This window comes from Aphelocoma coerulescens, chromosome 1 (assembly GCF_041296385.1).
Source record: "Aphelocoma coerulescens isolate FSJ_1873_10779 chromosome 1, UR_Acoe_1.0, whole genome shotgun sequence".
NCBI classification, from domain to species: Eukaryota; Metazoa; Chordata; class Aves; order Passeriformes; family Corvidae; genus Aphelocoma; species Aphelocoma coerulescens.
In genome coordinates, this window is record NC_091013.1 from 75,648,117 (window position 1) to 75,666,210 (window position 18,094).

An 18,094-nucleotide genomic window follows, 5' to 3' on the forward strand; every position below is an offset into this window, starting at 1 on the left:
ACCTTGTTCTGCAGAATCTTCAGAACCAGAATTCTGAGAGGAATTGATTGAACCTCATCTTGCACAGTGTCTTTCTAGTTTGTCATGGTCACATCACCCTGTATTACCAGGAGCACTCACAGCAAATAAAGGTCATTTTGTTTCCAAATTTGGAGACCTTTTCCTTCTCTTTTATCTATAACACATGAGTTTATATCATACAATTCTTTTAGCTCTTAGGAAATTGCAATGCTTAGTTAATAATTGTAAGTAGTAAATACTGAAAAATTTTGGATTAATAAACTAGAGGATCCCAAAAAGCAAGTTCTTTTCTGCAAGAGATTATTTCTGAATATGAGAATGACAAGTAGGTACTTCTAAGAAATTTACATTAATTCTGTATCTGCCCTTCCCCAGCTCATCCAACTGTGATATAAACATCATTTTAATAAGTAGATATGATTCTATCACAAATGTATTCAATAACCAAGATCTCACCAGAATGGTAACACCTAATTCCAAAAATCAGGTTCCTAAGATCTCCATTAAAGACCTTCATAAAACGGGTTTGAGAGACCTTAGGGGGTCATTTGACTTTTTTAGTGTTACATGAAATTGTTCATGGCTTTTTTCTGTCAAATTTTGATTATCTCTCAGGATGGAGTTTTTGCAGAATCTCTACGCAATTTGCACCAGTGTTAGACAATTCTCATGGTGAAATTTATTTCCTGATATCCGATATTTTCTTGTTTTGCATTTTGTTTATGTATTCCTTCTCATGCTTTTTTTGTGCATCCCCAAGAGAAGACAGCTTTAAGATCTGGCTTTGCCTTCTGTCCTTCAGACTGAGCAAATCAAGGTTTCTCAGATAGTCCTTGTACTTCAAGGACTTAGCAGCTAATCAATCTCAGTAAGTCCAGGTGATAGACTGGACTCATTCCAGTACCTCGGGCTTAGTCTTGTCTTGGGGAGTTCAGAACTGGACATAGGCCTTCAGATGTAATCTCAGAAGTATGGAAGAAAGAATATTCTATTGCCTCAGTTTCGAGACTGCTCTCACTAGTTCAAGTTATCCACCAGGACTCCTTGTTCTCTTTTCAAAGTTGCCTTCTCCCCAGCCTGTCCTGGTGCATGGGACTGTTCTATACTACACTGGAAGAATTTACACCTGCCCTTATTGAACTTCATGAGTTTTCTGTAAGCCCACTTCTCCAGTGTACTGATGTCTTAACTGTGTTTCTTCCTTATTCTTGTCACTGCTTGTAAGAGAAAAACTTGCCTTGCCAGTACTGGTTTCCATGGCTGCTGGGGAAAACCTTCTATTAAAAGTAAGTGAAGAGTTTTCTCTTTAGAACCAGCTGGTAACTTTCCAGGAAGTTCAATAAGACCTTTGTCCAGGAAAGTCCCACCTATCTGAAGCACAAATCCATAGGAAAGATTGAGGCAGGAACCAGGAGGACCTGTGTTGCCTATATGATGCATTTGGTCTGCAGGGTCTGAGAGGAATGTGTCTTAGTAAACACAGAGAGGGCAGGAAAATGAGAACTCTTCCCAAAGTGGCCAAAATTTAAAGAGCCACACCCTGGAAGCTGTAGCACACCCTGGAACATGCATGAGCTATTAGACACTACTAGACAAGAGAAGAGAAGCTGGCACCTGCTTTTGCCTGTTTGGGTAGACATTCAGCAAATGGGAGAAAAATGTGTTTGAAACCATCAGCTGCTACTGAAGAATTCTTGTTGATTGCCAAGGATCACCACAATTTAGCAGTGAGACCTTTTTAGTGCAGAATATAAAGCAGTCAGACGAGAACGCTTCTTGTGGAAAATGAAGCTGGTATACAAAATAAACAAAAAAATTCATCTTGCTCATTTACATTAGGCTTCACCCCAAAATTTATTGAAAACTAAAAAAAGGAGAGAGGGAAAGAGAAGTTTAGCAGGACTCTTGTCCAGGATGTTCCAGCATCATGCTTTTTCACTGACAATGTCAATTCTCAAGACCCAATAATTTTGTGGCACTGTGTCTGTTTTAACAAAACTTAGTAAAGAGATTTTTTGTACTTAATGAGACAACAGGTGATAGGTGACCTGATACTGTAGTGAGCAAATATTTTTCCATAAGAGGCTCATGCAGAAGATAACTACTCAGCCTTGATTCAGGTCCTTTCTTCTTGATCCAATGATATGAAGTGAAACAGGCTCAAAAGCGCACACAAACCCATTTGTTAGGGCACTCACCTACATTAAGTAGCCTTGATTCTTTACTGTGAATCAAACCAGACAAGAGCTTGGCTTTCCCCCAAAGGGTCTTCAGCAGATGCTTTAGGCAGAAGCCTACTGTTCTGGGTAAGATTCTCACAAATTCCAGAATTTCAAAGAGTGTTTCTACTTTACTTGTAAGTAAAATGTAACCATTGTTCTCTGGCCAGACCCAGACACAGATTCTGCCAAATTTATAGAAGACAACAAGGCTGGAATTCATCTCATTTAACCCCAAGCATGCTCTTAGTCCATGGAAAGAATTAGGCTTTTCTGAGGTGTGATACATCTGGTCTTTCTTAGATACCTTAGGTGAGATTTCTCTTACCAGATGTTCTTACGTCCAAGCTGGTCTCCCAAGTCAGTGGGCCAAAAAAAGCAGCTCTAGAGCACGATTTGCTTCGTTCTAAGTTAAATGTCTAAAATGTCTAAAATATCTAAATTTGTTAGTTTTTTTCCCACTGACTATAAGCAGAATAAAGAAGAACAAATCAGGGTTAAACACCTTTCTCATAGATATCTGACATTGGATGCAATTAATTGTACCCGAAGAGGAAAACTTTGTGTCCATTTTCATTTGAAGTTATGGCTCATATCCAGCTTTGATGAAGAGAGGGTGAAAACAGGAATTTAAGAGAAGTGTGGGGTTGCTTTCTTGGCTTTTGCAGGCTTTGGAAGAAAACCTATACTGTGTTCCTTCTTAGGTTATGTCCTGAAACGCGTTACTATGTTGTCAAAGATTAAATAATTAGTAGAACATGGTCAAGATCAAAAGGCTATTCCATGTCATAGCTAATTTGAGAGTTACCATAAGTATGACAAGTAGTGATTCCTGCTGGTCCAGTACCTGCTGTAGCCAACCATGTGGATTCAGAGTGAAATGTAATACACTCACATTGTGTTTTAATTCAAATTGTCATAAGGTGTTAATTTAAGGACTGAATATATTTTACCACTCCTCATCTCCCAGTTACTATTAATATAAAAATGAATAATGGGCCTCTATTCTAAGCAAGAATAGTTAAACACCTGGCCGGTGACCTCTCAGACACCAGTTTCAAAAAAAATGTATGCAATAAAAAGCTTTATGCTGATTCTATGCAGAGTTTTATCAGAAAGCAGTTTAAAAATACTATTACAGCATCTTGGAGGAGGGGGTGATTTTCCCTTCCTTTGTTTCTTTCTTTTCTCTCTTTTTCTTTTTCTTTTTTTTTTCTTTTCTCTTTCTTTCTTTCTTTCTTTCTTTCTTTCTTTCTTTCTTTCTTTCTTTCTTTCTTTCTTTCTTTCTCTTTCTTTCTTTCTTTCTTTTTCTTTCTTTCTTTCTTTCTTTCTTTCTTTCTTTCTTTCTTTCTTTCTTTCTTTCTTTTTCTTTTTTTCTTCCTTCCTTCCTTCCTTCCTTCCTTCCTTCCTTCCTTCCTTCCTTCCTTCCTTCCTTCCTTCCTTCCTTCCTTCCTTCCTTTCTCTCCATCTCTATCTCCATCTCTGTCTCCATCTCTGTCCCTGTCTCGCTCATATTTGGCATATTGAGGACATCCGTCTGTGTATTCTGTAAGAATCAGTATCTTTGTTATGCAGCAAACACAGAAAATGACTGATATAAAGAAGAATCACTTCATTTGGCATTATTCATAGATTTGAAAAGCAGTAAGCAAGAACATTGTATTACTCTGATGCAAAAAAATTATTCATTCTGTGCCAGTGACTCATGCATCAATGCTTTGATATGCATAAGCTGAAACATTCACTCCCAAATTAACCTTTGTATTTTGCTGCGATCTATCCACCTTCCATCTTAACCACAGATGTTATTTGTATGGAATACTGTTCCTACACACTTCCCTGTAAACACTTTTGAATCCATATGCTACAAATAGTCTTCAACTTCTAAAGCCTGCTTTGGAGGTTTCAGTTTCAGAGGGAGAACAGACATAGCCTGATGGCCAGAAGTGAGAAGAACTCTTAATTGCTACAGCTTTATTAATCATCTTTGTATACTGATTGTTTCACTGCACCAGTAATAACCAACATAGGAAGATCTGAACATCAGGAATCATGAGTTCCAATACTAGGTACATCAGGCTACAAATGGCTTTGAACTATTCAAGGTCAGAACATTGCACTTAGTTTTTCAGAGGTTGTCTTATATCTCCTCTCTTTGCATAAAATTAAACTCTACCAGAAAAATAGCAGGCTCTCATATCACCTAGAAAGAGTTGTTTACAGTTTTTCCTTAATCTTCTTTCTCCATTCCAAAGCTGTGGGTCTCTTCTTTCTTCTAATTTTTTTTAATCCACCTTTATTGTGGTAGAAGGATCTCATAACTGCCTTAAGCCTGTCTGTTCTTCCATATTCCTCTTAGATACTGTACTCTCTATCAGACAGTCTTGATATATGACCTCAATCTTCCAATAGACTCTCTTTTTACCTTTGTTCCAGCAATGATTTCAGCTGAAATTCTGTTTCGGAATTTTTCATTAAATATTTTTTGGCCTTTAACAGATATAACGAATCTTCTACTTTTCATCATATTGTCCCAGTAGTGATTGAATGTAGCAGAGTCAGACCTGCATGACGCAAGACATTATCTTTTATTAGCTGAACTGGGGAAAATATCAGATTCGGTTTGAATCTTGAAGGGCACTAAAGGTGAAATAAGGCAACTTGCTTAAATACCTTGTCTTCTTCTGCAGCGAAATTCAAAATACCTTACATTTGTTAATCATTTGCTATGCTGCTTGAATCTGACCATATGCCAGAGCAAACAGACAAAAGAAGAAAGTGTCTGAAGCCCAGGAACATATTTCTGGGCAAACTAAGAGATAGAAGAATCCACTTACCAACTACCACAACTTAGTGGTTAGGGCACTTGCCTACAAGGCTGGAGACCTTGATCAAGTCCCAGACTGATTTTTTTCTCTCTCTGATTTACCAAAGAAAAAATCGAAGACCTTATGTCTGTTTGATCCTGGGACTGAGCCATTTGGAAACTTAAATAAAGAAGAAAATGTTTGCATGTCTCAAAGTAGGAATGCTTTTAGACCCTTACATCGCTTTTGCTATTTTTTTCTTTTGCATTTTAAAACTCTACATACATATTTATTTTGTAAACTGTGTCCTATTTGACATAAGTAAGTTGTTCAACTTTCAGCACCTATAATGACAGCTAAACATTTTCTGCCTTCCCAGATGAGCTTCAGTCACCTTCTCGTCTTCTCTACTGTGAATGCAATGAATATTCAGAGTTTGGGGATTTCACTTTTACCTAGATGTCCCTTAGCTATCTTTCTTCAGTTCAGGGATGGCTTCTAACTGAGGTCCAAAGTTCACTGGACTTTACTGTGAGCTTTTGTTTGCTTGCGAATTTGATTATATTATTTTAAAGCACAATAACACAGAGGGTCCAGAAGGAGCTCCTCCATAGACATTCCTCTTTTACTCTTTCATACGTCTTGATTCACATCTCATTTATGAAGGATTTCCAATTCCAGTGGAGACAATGGAAGTAAAATTAAATTAGCTCTCAGTAAAAAGGATTCAGTATTGCCAGAGACACTGCTGTGAAGGGCATCTCAACCATGATTTTTTGGAAAGCAGGCTTGAAAATGCTGTCCCAGGTCACAGAGCAAGAAAACTATGCATATGTCATAGCCTTCTGCAGGAAGTATAACCTTTCAAACTCCTGTCAATTTAAAAAAACATGAACTTTATTTTGAAATCATAAGATCAGTGTTATTGGAGTAACCTCAGTTCTTCTCTCTCTTATTCTAAGGATGTGAGATTTCTGTGAAACGAAAAAGTAACATGACAACTGTTCATGTAGTGGCTTATTTTTGTGAGAAAGTATGTGGATATTCTCCAGTTTTGTAACTGTAACTCAGTTTTATGAACTTTATCATATAGTCATTGTCTTTATTGTATCTAGATAAAGGATTTTTGTGGGTTTTAACTCAGACATGGATGAATGATGGTCAAAAGTGAATGACGGTCAAAAGTGAATGATGGTCAAAAGCAATGTGCTCTGTTCTCAGTTCTTCAATATCTGATTGACTGAGGTCGGAATTGGCCTGTTTGGCCCCACTTACCAGGACAAAGCAAAGACCATGGTAATAGGACAGAGAGAACGGGCTCATTCTGCTCCAGAGTTTCCAGCACAGCTGGGTGGGGCAGAGGGAGAAGAAGGGAGTGGGCCATGGTGTCCTCTACCATGGCAGCAACCCAGGCTGTGCAGCAAAGTCCTCCTGGGTGGCCAACGGGAGGACCAAGCTAGAGCATGGACACATGGGTGCCAGGAACAGGGCAAGGAGGCTGTATGCCTGCTGAAGAGAAGCCTCTCTCTCTCCATGGCCTGTCAATAAGGAGGATTTAAAGGGTGGAGGGCGTGTAAAGGACTATGCATGCACTCACACCTGGGCTTCAAGAGAATGCAGGAATGGGCAATGGGACTGCAAGGGCATCCTAGACCTGGGGAAAGGCCCCCAGGGCATGAAGGTGATGAACAACCCTTTACCAAGGGAGGTGACAAGGGACACTGCCCAGAGCAAGAGGCTGTATGGAAGGCTCGGGGTGGCCTAGGATTCCACCACAGCCCCCAGGGCTCAGCTCCTGCCCACCGAGAGAGGCAATAGGGGAGGTTCTGGAAAGGCTGAAGCAGCAAACCACCTCCCCAGGGCAGCCAGCTGTGCTGGGCCGTAGCACGTCCTCCAACCTGCTCCTTGGCATCAGCTGGTCCAGCCAGAGCTCAGCTTGGAGCAGGCAGCACAGCCCAGCATTCTGTGGTGATTTCTTATCAGCATTATTATTTTGTAGGAAAATGTATAAACACTTGTGTGCACACTTCATTATGAAGTATCATTTAGTAATCTATTCCCATACAAGTTTTCTTCCTCATGTGTAAGCTATTAAGTATGATTGTTTAAGGAAGTTGACTGGAGTTACTAAATATTTCTGTCATATGCTTTTGGGGAGATTTTTTCCCTAGGCCTATAAGCACATATCAGAATTTACAGCACATACTACATATAGTCTTGGCAAATAGGACTATGGGGAAGAAATTATAGTGCAATAATTCATTTCTGTTTTCCCTCTTGTTTTAGTGATAGCACTGACACAAATTATAAAGGAAATATGACTTTGTGTAACCATTTCTGTGGTTCAAAATGCTCTTTAAACACTTTCAGGTCACATTAGGGAAAGTATTTCACTAAGGATTTTGTTTTTGTGGTTATGTGTGAGCGTGCATTTGTGCACAGAAGTGTTTCTCTGTGGGAGAGGAAAGCCCACAGGGATGTATTTTAGTGCATTACGTTGGGGTTTATCACAGCAAAAGCTTTCTAAGGAGACAGTCTTTTGTAACTGAAGTTAATCACTTGGGTTTTTTTCACCAACTTTCATAATGCCTGTTTACAGGTAAGTAGGGCCAGATTCTGAGGAAGAAATTGTTTCTATTGCAAAATGTTTTGAAAAATATTAGAAATTAAACTAATATCTTTAATTTCTCTCTGGACTCTGCCACTTATTTTTCAACATAAAGCTAACTGTTTTCTAACAAAAAGTATTTTATCTATTGCATCACAATGGAGACACCAACTCATCATCACACTTTTCTGTATTTGTTTGCATGCATGTTTACTTTAGTGCCTCAGTGACATGTGGTTTCCCTGATTCCTTCAGGTCACTGCTCATCTTCTAGCTTAGAACTTGGGTTTTGAACAATACTTCTTTTCCCAAAACACAGACATATATTTCTTCTCATATTGTCTTTGGTTTTAGTAACATCCATCAAAGCTAAATCAGAAGGCTATGCTCTTGATGCATCTTGCACTGCTGTTTCAGACTGCACAGGTTACTGGACACAGGGACATGGTATTACAGGCCAGCAAAACAACATCTGCTAGAGTGATTAGAATTACATCACTGCTGGTGGAGAAATGTTTGTAAAACTCTTTGAAGATGAAAAGTAATATTCACAGGATAATTGATGCAAAATTCTAACAAAATTACACAGAGTCCTTGTACTAGTTTGAAAATAAACCAGTGAGAGGCACCAAGTCAGAATAACAATTTAATGGAAATTAAAGAAAAGGAAAAGAAAGTAAAAGAAAACACTGACAGAGCCAAGATACAACCTGAATCCCTATTAGGCAGGGTAGTGGTAGCAGTCTGGTGGAATGGTGGCTGCAATCCTCTGAAGTGGTGATCCTGTAGTAGAAGGGGTCTGCTCTTCCTCAGAAAGTCCAGCGGTGGCTGTGTAGCTCCTGTCCTCTGGAAATCCAGTGGAGCCCGTCCCTTTGATGCTCAGAGTCCCAGTTATATCCATGATGGGATGCTTGGTTCCTCCCTCTGGGTGGAGCATCTCACAATGAGGTAATGAGTCATGAGGCCAGGTGTTGATTAGGCTCGTTAACAGAAGATAGTCCGGAGGGAGTTATCTCTGAGTCATGCAGCAGGACAATGATGGGCCATTAACAGAAAGATAGTCTGGGGGGAGGAGGCAAGGAAAACACTGCCCCACCTGATTTCAACAGCTCATGAGGATGGTAATAGAATACACCTCAACCCAGGACATTATCCACCCCTTATTCTATTACCATCTACATCATCCCAAATCAATACCTTCTTAAACTCTAAACACACATACATATATATATATATATACAATGAAACCCTACACACCGTTCTCACCTAAGATTAGGTCTCCCTGTGGTACACAACGGGTTTCCCCATCTTTTTGCATTACCCACCAAGTGCAACCAGGTCCTTGAGCAAAGACAATCCCACGGATGGGTTTGCCTTTGCCTGAGGTGGGATTAATCCAAACAGTCTTTCCTAAAATACCTCTCAGGTGTACCACAGGGACTCTATCTCCATCCACTGTGTGCAAGGGTTCAGACTCGGCAGGACCAGCTCGATTGATGGACCCTCGGGTATTGACCATCCAGGTAGCCTTCGCTAAGTTCGCTTCCCAATTTTTGAAGGTTCCCCCACCAAGTGCCTTTAGGGTGGTTTTAAGTAGTCCATTGCAGCGTTCAACTTTTCCGGCAGCTGGTGCATGATAAGGAATGTGATATATCCATTCGATACCGTGTTCTCTGGCCCAGGTGTTGATGAGGCTGTTCTTAAAATGAGTCCCGTTGTCTGACTCGATCCTGTCGGGGGTGCCATGTCTCCACAGGACTTGCTTTTCCAGGCCCAAGATGGTGTTCCGGGCTGTAGCATGAGGCACAGGGTAGGTCTCCAGCCATCCAGTGGTTGCTTCAACCATGGTCAACACGTAGCGCTTGCCTTGGCGAGTTTGGGGAAGGGTGATGTAATCAACTTGCCAGGCTTCCCCATACCTGTACTTTGACCATCGTCCACCGTACCACAGAGGCTTCACCCGCTTGGCCTGTTTGATTGCAGCACAGGTCTCACAACTGTGGATGACCTGTGAGATGCTGTCCATGGTAAGGTCCACCCCTCGGTCACGGGCCCATTGGTATGTTGCATCTCTCCCCTGATGACCAGAGGCATCATGGGCCCAACGAGCTAGGAATAATTCTCCCTTGTGCTGCCAGTCCAGATCCACCTGTGATACTTTCACCTTGGCAGCTCGGTCCACCTGCTCGTTGTTGCGATGTTCTTCATTAGCCCGACTCTTGGGTACGTGCGCATCCACGTGTCGAACCTTCACGGTCAGCTTCTCTACTCGGGCGGCGATGTCCTGCCAAATCTCAGCGGCCCAGATGGGTTTCCCTCTGCGCTGCCAGTTGGCTTTTCTCCAGCGAACCAGCCATCCCCACAGAGCGTTAGCTACCATCCACGAGTCGGTGTAGAGATAAAGCCTTGGCCACTTCTCTCGTTCAGCAATATCCAAAGCCAGCTGGACGGCTTTAAGCTCTGCAACCTGACTCGATCCACCTTGTCCCTCGGTAGCTTGTGCAACTTGCCGTGTGGGGCTCCATACTGCAGCTTTCCACTTCCTGTTAGTGCCTACAATTCGGCAGGAACCATCAGTGAAGAGGGCATAACGTCTTTCAGTCTCCGGTAGCTCATTATATGGTGGGGCTTCCTCAGCACGAGTCACTTGCTCTTCCTCTTCTTCAGAAGATAATCCAAAAGTCTCACCTTCAGGCCAGTTTGTTATAATTTCCAGAATCCCAGGGCGATTCGGGTTTCCAATACGGGCACGCTGTGTGATGAGAGCAATCCATTTGCTCCATGTGGTGTCGGTGGCGTGATGCATGGCAGGAACCTTTCCCTTGAACATCCACCCCAGCACTGGTAGTCGGGGTGCCAGGAGGAGTTGTGCCTCTGTGCCGATTACCTCTGAGGCAGCTTGGACTCCTTCATAGGCGGCCAAGATTTCCTTCTCTGTGGGAGTGTAGTTAGCTTCAGATCCTCTGTAGCTTCGGCTCCAGAATCCCAGTGGTCGGCCACGAGTCTCACCAGGCACCTTCTGCCAGAGGCTCCAGGACAGACCATGGCTCCCGGCTGCAGAGTAGAGCACATTCTTCACCTCTGGTCCTGTCCTGACTGGGCCAAGGGCTACCGCATGAGCGATTTCCTGTTTGATCTGGGCGAAGGCTTGCTGCTGTTCAGGGCCCCAGTGGAAATCGTTCTTCTTGCGGGTAACCAGGTAGAGAGGGCTCACAATCTGGCTGTACTCAGGAATGTGCATTCTCCAAAAACCTATGGCGCCTAGGAAAGCTTGTGTTTCCTTCTTACTGGTCGGTGGAGACATCGCAGTGATCTTGTTGACGACCTCGGTGGGAATCTGACGTCGTCCATCTTGCCACTTTACTCCCAGGAACTGGATCTCTTGGGCAGGTCCCTTGACTTTGCTCCTTTTGATGGCAAAGCCAGCTTCCAGGAGAATCTGGATGATTTTCTCTCCTTTCTCAAATACTTCCTTTGCTGTGTTTCCCCACACGATGATGTCGTCGATGTATTGCAGATGTTCTGGGGCCTCACCCTTTTCCAGTGCAGTCTGGATCAGTCCATGGCAAATGGTGGGACTGTGCTTCCACCCCTGGGGCAGTCGGTTCCAGGTGTATTGCACACCCCTCCAAGTGAAAGCAAACTGGGGCCTGCATTCTGCTGCCAAAGGAATGGAGAAGAAGGCGTTGGCAATGTCAATAGTGGAGTACCACTTCGCTGCTTTGGACTCCAGCTCGTACTGAAGTTCCAACATGTCTGGCACAGCAGCGCTCAATGGTGGTGTGACTTCATTCAGGCCACGGTAATCCACTGTCAGTCTCCATTCCCCGTTGGACTTACGCACTGGCCATATAGGGCTGTTGAAAGGTGAATGGGCCTTGCTGACCACCCCTTGGCTCTCCAGTTTACGAATCATCTCATGGACAGGAACCACAGAGTCTCTGTCGGTGCGGTATTGCCGACGGTGTACTGTTGCTGTGGCGATTGGTACCTGTTGTTCTTCAACTCTTAGCAGTCCCACGGCAGACGGGTCATCTGAGAGGCCAGGCAATGTACTCAGTTGTCTGATATCTTCTGTCTCCACAGCAGCTATCCCAAAAGCCCAACGATGTCCTTTTGGGTCCTTGAAATATCCATTTCTGAGATAGTCTATGCCGAGAATGCACGGGGCCTCCGGGCCAGTCACGATGGGGTGTTTCTGCCACTCGTTCCCAGTTAAACTCACTTCAGCTTCCAGTACAGTCAGCTGCTGGGATCCTCCTGTCACCCCACAAATAGAAATGGGTTCTGCTCCCACATACCTTGATGGCATCAGAGTACATTGAGCGCCTGTGTCAACCAAAGCCGTGTATTTTTGTGGGTCAGCTGTGCCAGGCCATCGGACCCACACAGTCCAAAAGACCTGATTATCCCTTTCCTCTACCTGGCTAGAGGCAGGGCCCCTCTATTCCTGGTTCTGGTGCATGTTGCTCCCTTCCGGTGAGTATGTTCCTGAGGTCCCTTCAAGAGGATCAGTCATACTATCATTCTGGTACCGTCTGGAGTTCTGTGTGCGAGAGACCGGAGCAATGTTGACTCTAGATGCGCTTCTTGTGGTAGTTGTCCCTCTTTTTAGTTCCCGTACCCTGGCTGCTAAGGAGGAGGTGGGTTTTCCATGCCACTTACTCATGTCTTCTCCATGTTCCTGAAGGAAAAACCAGAGATTACCTCGTGGCGTGTATCCTCTCTCCCTGGTTGGGGGGCGCCGGCTCCTAATGGCAGAGACTCTTGTTGGTTCTGGCGAGATGTGATAAATCTCTTCCTTAAGCTCCTTTTTCAATTTCTGATGGCCTTCTTCAACCAAGCTCCGGACTTGCTCAGCCAAAAGACTTGTTTCCACGGATGAGACATGGGTGCGAAATGGGGCTGTGACAGTGTCCTCGTAAATCCTCAGCTTGTTCACCAAGACGCCCACCCTGTCCTCGCCTTCCCTCCATTGCAGCGTTGCCAGGTAACGGGAGTATATCTCTGGTCCAAGGCGTGCGAACCTCAACCACATCTGTGATGTGCACTGGACACCATCTGGGCTCTTAGGAAATCTCTCATCTTCTGAGAAAATGATCTCCAGCACAGCCAATTCCCTCAGGCACCGGATACCTTGTTCCATTGTGCTCCATTTTCCTTGGTGTACCTGGAGGTCTTCTTTACAAAGGTACCTGTCCCTGACACTTGTAAGCAGTCGCCGCCAGAGGCTGAGGGTTTCTTGGGTTCTCCCGATCCCCTGGTCAATGACCACATCCCGGGACAGAGATCCCAGTTGCCTGGCCTCACTTCCGTCTAGAATAGTGTCATTGGCTGCAGCGTCCCAGATGCGGAGCAGCCAGGTCAGGATGGACTCATTCGTCTGGCGGGTGAATTCCCTCCGCAGGTCACGCAGCTCACCCAGGGATAGTGACCGAGTGATGATCTCTGGCTCTGCCTCTTCTGCTGGGTGCGAAGGTCCTGCTGCATCCTCGTCAGTCACTATGCGGACTGACTTGCTTTTTGATTTCTTCTTCTGCACGGGGGCAACTGCAATCGGTTTGGGCTGTTCTGGTTCAGTGATGGTTTGCGTGGGGATGCTGACAGTGCTTTTGGTTCCTTTCTCCTCTGTGTCAGTCTGCGTAGACATGGATGCTGTCGTTTTGCATTTGGTTTCTTTCTCCTCTGTGTCAGTCTGCGTAGAGATGGACACTGTTGCTTTGCGTTTGGTTCCTTTTTCCTTTGTGTCAGTCTGCGTAGACATGGACGCTGTTGTTTTGCATTTGGTTTCTTTCTTCTCTGCGACAGTCTGTGCAGACATGGTGTTTGTTGCTCTGCTCTTCTTCCCTCCCTCATCCTGAGGATGCTGTGCCATAGCTCTGATTCTGAGCATGGTGTACATGGTGCAGGCTGTACAGAGAAGACAAAGCAGAACTGACAGCAAGTTTATGCTATCTTTGACATCCAGAGGGAGTTCAATATTTTCAAAAACTGCTGTGCCTGGCCTGAAAGGCTGGAAGAAACCACTCTCTACTCCTCCCACCAGGGGCTGGGTGCGATTGTTGAGGAGATCCCAGAAATAGGAGCCCAGACTAGGACAGCCAAACAAAATGGAGTATATTTTCCGAATGGCATTCATCGCCTCGCAGGTTATTATGCTATAGACATAATAAACCATTAAAGCAATTCTCATACCATTCCCTGGTTTTAACAGGAGTAATACTACAGGCAGGTAGTTCCCCATGTGAGGAAAGATATAGAGAGCAAGATACAGTACCCATGCAGACAAGCTGAGCACCATGGTGAATACAAAATTGTAATTCTGACTTTCTCTCAGAGCAGGCCCCACGTTGGGCGCCAAATTATGTACTAGTTTGAAAATAAACCAGTGAGAGGCACCAAGTCAGAATAACAATTTAATGGAAATTAAAGAAAAGGAAAAGAAAGTAAAAGAAAACACTGACAGAGCCAAGATACAACCTGAATCCCTATTAGGCAGGGTAGTGGTAGCAGTCTGGTGGAATGGTGGCTGCAATCCTCTGAAGTGGTGATCCTGTAGTAGAAGGGGTCTGCTCTTCCTCAGAAAGTCCAGCGGTGGCTGTGTAGCTCCTGTCCTCTGGAAATCCAGTGGAGCCCGTCCCTTTGATGCTCAGAGTCCCAGTTATATCCATGATGGGATGCTTGGTTCCTCCCTCTGGGTGGAGCATCTCACAATGAGGTAATGAGTCATGAGGCCAGGTGTTGATTAGGCTCGTTAACAGAAGATAGTCCGGAGGGAGTTATCTCTGAGTCATGCAGCAGGACAATGATGGGCCATTAACAGAAAGATAGTCTGGGGGGAGGAGGCAAGGAAAACACTGCCCCACCTGATTTCAACAGCTCATGAGGATGGTAATAGAATACACCTCAACCCAGGACAGTCCTTAATACATTTTCTTCAATGCCCAATACCATATAAAAATCCCCAACACACTGTTAGAAACATAGGAGTAAATGTGTCTGTTTTGCAAAGACAGTTGAATACAAACCAGTGAAATCAGGAAGGTGGCCATTTCAGTTTACAGAGCTGAGTTCAAATGACAGAGGGTGGGCTCATACAGCTGCATGCCCATGGTTGTGTGTTGTCACATTATTCTCTGTGTGTATCTGGTTCCCACAGAATACCTCAGTGTGTGTCTAGGGACTTGCAAGGCACATAAAATGCAAGCAGCTCTTTGCAGGTCACATGGTGTGCATTCTGTTATTGTTGATGTTACGTAAGTGTGTAGCTGGACTGGGCAAAGAACGCCAGAGCTGGACTTTGCAAGCCTCCAAAACACAGCCCACAGTCCTTGTGTACTGGCAGACATGAAGCTTGACCACCCAGGCACTGAGGACTGAAGCACAGTGAGGAGCTACTAATACACGCTCCAGCTGGAGATCCAGATAAGCTTACATCACAAAAGAAGGAGCTGTTCTGAGAACAGTCGAAGCACTGAAGTCCAGAGACAGCACTTATTGACAGCTGCCCAAAAAGGCAGAATAACACTCTTGTGTGCCACGAAGTTCAGATGATGTGCTTCTAGCCTCCAAACTTTGTCTGTGTGTGTGTGTGTGTGTGTGTGTGTGTGTGTGTGTGTGTGCTCACATTGCATTAGTTCATTTAATGACTGAGGGGAAGGAAGGATGCCTGAAATTATGTTTTATTATCCTCTTCTATAGAAGAAAAAAAAAAAAAATCAGAGAAGAAAAAGAGAAAAAAGAAGTCTGTGTTGCTGTGGCCAGTGTTTACTGATCCCTGATATGTGACTTTCCTAAAATAAAATACAGGTTCTTAATGATGGCCCTGGATACGACAGGGTTATTGTAGAGCACAGTAATCCACTGTGAGCACAGTAATAGACTAGAATTTTTCCAGCTGCCATTTTCATTATCAGATAAGTTAAGGCTTAATATCAACAGAGCACAAAACCTTAGCACTTTTCTGGTACAAAACCATGTACAAAATCCCCAATCTTTCTTTATTTCTCACACTGGAAAACATTTATTAAATTTAATCTTCCCTCATGTGGAGCAGCCATGACCTCAAGCTGGGAATTTAGGATTTACAAACAATGCTGAGCCTTCAGGAAATCTACAGCACAGTTTGGAAGAAAAACCTACCATCTTTCTAACTTCTAATATTCTCTACTTCAATTTTTGTCTCCCTCAGGTACTCATGAGGTTTCAGTTCTTGTCTAGTCCCAAATTTACTCATCAGAAATCCAAGTATTTTGTCTAAATTAACTATCTTGGATGAGGAAAGACTGGCATTTCCAGAAGATAACTGCCTGCTGAAACAATGTCCCTTCAAGTGTCATGAACACTTGATTAAGGTGCTTGCGCTATGGTCCCTGATTAGGGATCTTAAAGATCTTGATTAAGTTCTTTGCCCTTCAATTATAAAAGAGTTTTAGAGAACAAGTCATGCATAGCATCAGGTGAGATTTCCACCCTTCTGCTGAGGTTGTAAGCAAACTTTCATCGTTTCTAAGCTTATGCTGGCCAAATAATTCCTCAGACAATACTTCTTTTGCTTATTCCATTCCACTTATATCTGAATTACTCACTGCATTGCATGTTATAAACACTTACTGTTGATATGTTCCAAAGGGAACAAATAACAGTTTGCCTGTTATGAATGTGGGCCTGGCTGCCAACTCCAATACCAGCAGTACAGAGAAAAAATTTCTTTACTTTCCCCTTCAGGATATTGCTGGGAAATAAGTTATAGGTATGGGAAGAACATTTTTCTGCTGAAAAGTTGTATTCAGTGCATAATCAATTCACATTGCAGAGGAACTTGAAGCTAAAAAAGAATGTTGTTTCAGGAAAAACTTTTATAGCAAACTGTACAATAATTGTAGCTCTTTTTTCCTCTAGGTTTTTGTTGTCATAAAAAACATCCTTTCAACATTCTTTATATTAGAACTAATTTTGTCAGGGAAAAAAAAACCAAACAGAGATAGAAGACTACAAAAATTATAATGCCTAAACAAGGAAGAAAACTTGTGGAATTGTGAAATGGTTAAAAAATGTTTAAATTTTGGCTTTAATATTGGGGGAGAAAAAAAAACAGTGTCAAAATTTCTTACAAAAAAAATTGTTCAATGTTCTTTGAAATGCTTTGAAGACTGACAAAACATGTGAAGCAGATCTGTGTGCTTAGGATGACTGATGGTTTTTGGATTGAAACGGCTGGTTTTTACTTGGTATCACAGCATTACCATCTGGAATTATTAATCCATAGGATCCCTTCACAGTTTTGACAAATGTAAGGGCAGATTCCCAGGATAGAAGCACCGAAGTGTCTCTGCAGCCTATTGGGACAGCCTCAGTCTTATCCCTCAGAATGTCTTTCCATGTGGACTAAATACCAAAGAAGAGATAAACATCCTTGTGTCTGTAGTTAGATGAGACCAGTCCAGGAACTGGAAGCTACCACAGAGCAGCCAACACTTTGGGGTTTTCTAAGGCATGGTGGGAAACTTCCTCTATTCCCAGCAGGCAAAGCTTCATCTTAAATCCCCACAGAATGGAATAAAGTCATATTCAGCATGCACATTGCTTATCTTAACCCAGTGTATATATAGCTTCATATTCATCATGTCAGAGATGGCAGTGAGGATCAATACTAACACCAAGCTCAGATTTCTCTGTCTGAGCTCAACAATTAATTCTTGCAGCATAAAGGAATCTACAATGCAAGTCTCCTGAAAGCTACCTTGTAACAAGCAGAACACTTAACAGATATCATTATCATTACAAGCAGGACAGGTATAAAGCTCTTCCTAATTCATTGGAGCAAATATCTTTCCTTGCTCCACTTCAGTCAGGCACTGCTTGCACTTGCAGATATAGACAGCTGCCTTTGCATCCCATGAAGTAATGGGATTTTCCTCTTATATTCTAGGTGGGATCCCTCCACTGAGGTCACAAAAGGAGTTTTCTAAGATAGTGGAGATAAGCAACATACAGCAAGGATCACAGCACTAGTATTCTATTTCAGTCTACATGAAGTCACGCCTGCCAAGGTGCCCCTGATCTCTTTTCATTTGAGCCCTTGTGCTGAGATACAAAAGCAGGACAGGTCAATATACAGAGCTACACATAAAGAGAAGGCAGCACTAGCTGAGGTAACACATCTTTCAAGAGCGAAGACACAAAAACCTTTCTTTCATCTTGATTTTTTTGTGGATCCCAGAACCCTGATGTTTTTATGGTCATGGACTTGGCCTGGTATTTGAGTGCATATGCCAGTCCTGCAGGACAAGAGCACCTATTCCAACTTTCAAACACAGTCAGCACAAATTTTGCTCCATAGTACACCAGCTCACGCTCCTTGTACGCTGGCTAACTCACTGGAAGCAAACTGTGGAAGTCTTCCACTGCCCTCCATGAAATGCTGAATACACAGCACA